The sequence below is a fragment of the Balaenoptera ricei genome, chromosome 10 (assembly GCF_028023285.1).
Source record: "Balaenoptera ricei isolate mBalRic1 chromosome 10, mBalRic1.hap2, whole genome shotgun sequence".
Classification (NCBI taxonomy): domain Eukaryota; kingdom Metazoa; phylum Chordata; class Mammalia; order Artiodactyla; family Balaenopteridae; genus Balaenoptera; species Balaenoptera ricei.
In genome coordinates this window covers 26,271,019-26,276,420 of record NC_082648.1, presented here as the reverse complement: position 1 = coordinate 26,276,420, position 5,402 = coordinate 26,271,019, and positions in this window count along the sequence as shown.

Genomic DNA, 5,402 nt, shown 5'->3' with positions numbered 1-5,402 from the left:
CATTATTCCATCTTCTAGATCACTTATTCCTTTTTCTATGTCATTTAGTCTGCTATTCATTGCTTCCAGGTTGGTTTTTATCTCAGCAATTGAATTGTCTAATTTTGATTGGTTCATCTTCATTGTTTCTATTTCCTTGTTACTGTGATCTGCATTTCTTTTGATAATCTTTCTTAATTCCTTTAGCATTTTTATTGTCTCCTTTTTGAACTCTGGGTCTAGTAGACTGGTGAGGTCTGTTTCATTATTTGGTCCTTCAGGGGATTCCTCTTGTTCTTTTGATTGGGAATAGTTCCTCTGCTTTTTCATTTTACTTAACTTTCTCTGTTTCTATGAACTTAGGAGAAACAGTTAGCTACTGTGGTCTTGAACTGGTGTTTTTATGTGGGAGCATCCCTGTCTAGACTTCTGTGACTCCAACTCTTTTGGTTCAAGAGCTGGCTTTGGTATGGATGCCAGCCATATCCTTCTTTATAATGCGCCAATTGTTATCCCCTTGATAGGGGATGTGATTTGTGTTGTGGTGTCCAGAGCCTGTGCTGGATGTGCGGCAGGGCTTCCTCTTTGCTCTGCAGCTGTCCCTGCCCTGTCGGGGGCAGGGTCTTCTCCCCAGTTGTTGGAGTAGAAGCCCTGAGGATTGGGTTCGATCAGGCTCTTTTGTCTTTGAGTGCATGCCCTGCCCCAAAGGAGGTGCCATTGAAGCATGTGAGGCCTGTGTGGTCACAGCAAACCTATGTGTTACCCATGCAGGTGTCTGCAGTTCTGCCCAAAAGTAGCCCAAGATGGCATCCCTTTCTCTGTTATGTTTTTTCCCAGACCTAGTGCAAGGCTGTGGTGTGGAGTATGCTGGGGTGGGGACCAGCGTGCTGTGGCTGCAGGTCGAGGTGGCTGTGCTGCAACTGAGGTCCTGGGCTGCCGCTGTGGCAAACTTCTCCCAGGATCTGTTCACCCCAGATCCAGCTCCAAGCTGAGGTGTGGAGTGGGAGGAGCTGGAGTGCTCGTAGTACACAGAAACAAACCAATGTGTACTCCTGCCAGGCCCTGCCTGCCCAAGATTCAGTGCCCAGCCTCTGCACATTCTGGACCCACGCTGCTGTGCATGCACTAACAATGGGCTCCCTCTGCTGTTCTCCCTGGACCACACTCCAGCTGCATCCAGTCCTCTCCTGGGGCCTGTCCGCCTGAGATTCAGTGCCAGGCCACTGCACATTCTTGTGGCACTGCCCAGCGCATGTGCTGACAATGGTCTCTGTGGTTGGGCCTGGATCACACCCCAGGCGTCCCTGCCTGTCTCTGCACAGCTAGACTGAATCCCTGACATGATCTCATGCTAGGCTATGGTGTTGAGTGAGTGGGGCTGGGCATTCATCCCTTCAGACTGGGAAGAGCAGTGAGGCAGCAGCCACCAGCACAAGTCTCTCTCAGCCTTGATGGTTCGCATGCAAGCACTCCTTGTGAGCAGAATCTAGTCTTCTCCAGCCCCTCTATCTGTCCAAGTAGATTTCCCAGCAGGCAAGGCAGCTCCTTAGGGTATGAGCCTGCCCATGTGGAACTTCTCTTTCTTACAGATCCCTCCCAGGGGCGCCAGTCCGTCCTGATGCCTCTTTTTCCCTCGTTCTACCTCTTTATGTGGAGATCTTTCTTGTAGCTTTGATTGTATAGGAGCACTTCTGCCAATTTTCAGTTGGTTTTCTGTGAGAAGTGGTCCACATGTAGATGTATTTTTGATGTGTTTGTGGGGGAAGGTGAACTCCATGTCCTCCTATCAGCCATCTTGGTCTTCCTCCCTCTAGTGGCTTATTAAAAGTAATGGACCAGATGCTCCAACGCTTATATCACCCTAATGGCCTGATGGCTCTGAAAGCCTTCGGCTTTAATCAGATTTTTGACTGCAGCAGGCTCAGGAGATTCCATGATCTCCGGTAGCCAATTCTCTCTTCTTCCAGGGTCTGGCCTTCTTTCTTGTTTCTCCTCTGTGTCTTCAAATCTCTCTCCTCTTATAAAGACCCCAGTCATTGGATTTAGGGTTCCCCCTCATCCAGTATGACCTCGTCTTAACTTGATTATATCTGCAAAAACCCTATTTCCAACTAAGGTTACATTCATGGGTTTTGAGGGTTAGGACTTCAGCATATCTTTTTGACGGACGTAAATCAACCCATAGCATCAAACCACTCACCCATTTAAAGTGTACAATTCAATGATTTTTAGTATATTCACAGAATTGTGCAACCATCATTACTATCAACTTTACAGCACTTTAATCTCCACAAAGAAACCATGTATTAGCAGTCACTCCCCATTTCCCCCTAGAAATTCCCCCAAGCCCTAGACGACCAACTAATCTACTTTCTGTCTTTATAGATCTGCCTATTCTGGACATTTCATATAAGTGGAATAATACAGTATGTGGCCTTTTATGTCTGGCTCTTTTCTTGTAGCATGTTTTCAAGGTTCATCCATGCTTTTGCATGTATCAGCACTTCATCCCTTTTTATGCTTGAATAATATTCCTTTGTATGGGTATACCACATTTTATTTATCCACTCATCAGTTGATGGACATTTGAGTTGTTTCTAATTTGTAGTTATTCGAATAATGCTGCTGTGAAAATCTGTGTTCAAATTTTTGAGTGGAGATATGTTTTCATTTCTCCTGAGTGTATATATATATATATATATATATATGACTATATACTTGGAATTGCTGGGTTATATGGAAGCTGTATGTTTAACTGTTTGAGGAACTGCCAAACTGTTTTCCAAAGAGGGTACACTATTTTACATTTCCGCCAGCAGTGCACGAGAATTCCAACCAATTTCTCCACATCCTCATCAACATTTGTTATTATCTGTCTTTTTGATTATAACCATTCTAGTAGGTGTGAAGTGGTATCTCACTGTGTTTTGATTTGCATTTCCTTGATGACTAGTGATGTTGAGCAGCTTTTCAGATACTTATTGGCTATTTGTATATCTTTTTTGCAGAAATGCCAAATCAGATTCTTTACCCATTTTTTTTTTTTTTTTTAAATTTTATAGCTACTTTATTTATTTATTTATTATTTATTTTTGGCTGTGTTGGGTCTTCGGTTCGTGCGAGGGCTTTCTCTAGTTGCGGCAAGCGGGGGCCACTCTTCATCGCGGTGCGGGGACCGCTCTTCATCGCGGTGCGCGGGCCTTTCACTATCGCGGCCTCTCCCGTTGCGGGGCACAGGCTCCAGACGCGCAGGCTCAGTAGTTGTGGCTCACGGGCCCAGCTGCTCCGTGGCATGTGGGATCTTCCCAGACCAGAGCTCGAACCCGTGTCCCCTGCATTAGCAGGCAGATTCTCAACCACTGCGCCACCAGGGAAGCCCTCTTTACCCATTTTTAAATTGGTTTTTAAAAGATTATTTAGCTGTAGAGTTCTTTGTATATTCTTATATAAGGAATAAAGACGCAGATGTAGAGAATGGACTTGAGGACATGGGGGGGAGGGGAAGCTGGGATGAAGTGAGAGAGTAGCATTGATATATATACACTACCAAATGTATAATGGATGGCTAGTGGGAAGCAGCTGCATAGCACAGGGAGATCAGCTCGACGCTTTGTGACGACCCATAGGGGTGGGATAGGGAGCGTGGGAGGGAGGCTCAAGAGGGAGGGGATATGGGGATATATGTATACATACAGGTGATTCACTTTGTTGTACAGCAGAAACTAACACAACATTGTAAAGCAATTAAACTCCAATAAAGATGAAGAAAAAAAAAAAGAGATAACCAGAAAAAAAAGTACAACATTGTATATATATTGTATATATATATAATGTATATATATATAATATAATATATATTGGTGATATAAGTACCTTATCAGGTATGTGATTTGAAAATATTTTCTCCAGTTCTGTGAACTGTCTTTTCATTTCTTTGATGGTGTCCTTTAAAACACAAAAACTTTTCAGTTTTGATGAAGTCTAATTTATTTATGTTTTTCTTTTTTTGCTGTGCTCTCAGTGTCACATGTAAAAAAATAGAACTCTTTTAAGATGTTTTGCTTATTAAAGATGAGTAAATAATTTATGTGAGAAATTCTGAGGTAACAATATGATGGTGGATAAAAAGTAGTTTTTCAAGTGACAAAATAACTTGTACTATTTTAGGCTTTCTTTTAGGGTAACTTTTTCATGTTTCATTTAGGATTCTTGTCCTTTTATGGGGGGAAGAATTATACAGATTACCATTTATTCAAATATTTATTATTATATATTATTTTTGTGGTTCCATTTGGACAATTAACATTTCTGTTAAATAATGAGGTATCTAACTGATACTTCAAGTAAAGTGTTATTTATTGTTTTTCTAATTTCTAACTTGTTCACAGGGAAGTAAAAAGAAGATAATTAACATCATACAAAATTCTAGAACTCAAACCTAACTCAAAGTTAAAATTTGTTTTAATAAAAAGATGTGTACCATATTTTAAGTGAAAATGACTGAATTGCCAAATGCGTTTAGTACATTCCTATTTTTGCAAAAAGATTATATAGATATTTGCTTGGAAATAAAGTCTGGAAGGATGTAAGCAAAAAATTAAGAGTAGTAGTTTTCATGTTTTGGGTAATTTCTTGGGTCTACTTTGCTATCTAAAATAAACATATGTGGGAATTCCCCGGTGGTCCAGTGGTTAGGACTCCACACTTTCATGGCCTGAGGGTCCAGGTTTGATCCCTGGTTGGGGAACTAAGATCCCACAAGCCGCGTGGTATGGCCAAAAAAATAAAAAAAATAAAAATAAAATAAAATATTAAAAAAAAATAAAATAAACATATGCTATATAAATAAGGAGGAAAATATCTTCTAGCCTTTCCATGCATATTTAAAATTAAATATTTTACAAAATCACAACTGTATTCAATGTCTTATGTTATTATCCTGCCTTTGTTTACTTTGTATAATATCATGCCATTGAATATTATTTTAAAAGATTTGTACTGCTTGAATTATAATTCATGGGTTAGAGTCTCCTTATTTAGCTATTTCCCTACTTTGCCTAGGTTTTTGTTTACAATTTTTCATCACTTAAAAAAGGCTGTGATTAGCATTTTTATAAATAAATTATTGTCTGCATCTCTCATTATTTCCATAGGGGAGATTCCTAATATAAGGGCTATTGGATCAAAAGATATGACTATTTTACAATGTCTATTCAATAAATTCCTTTTAAGGGGACTTCCCTGGCAGTCCAGTGGTTAAGACAAAGCGCTTCCACTGCAGGGGGCACTGGTTCAATCCCTGGTTGGGGAACTAAATCCTGCATGCCACTCTGTGCGGCCAAAACATAAAAAAAAAATTCCTTTGACGATACAGTAACACTAATTGCTTATTCTTTGTGCTTCTAGTTTTGTCATTGTAATTC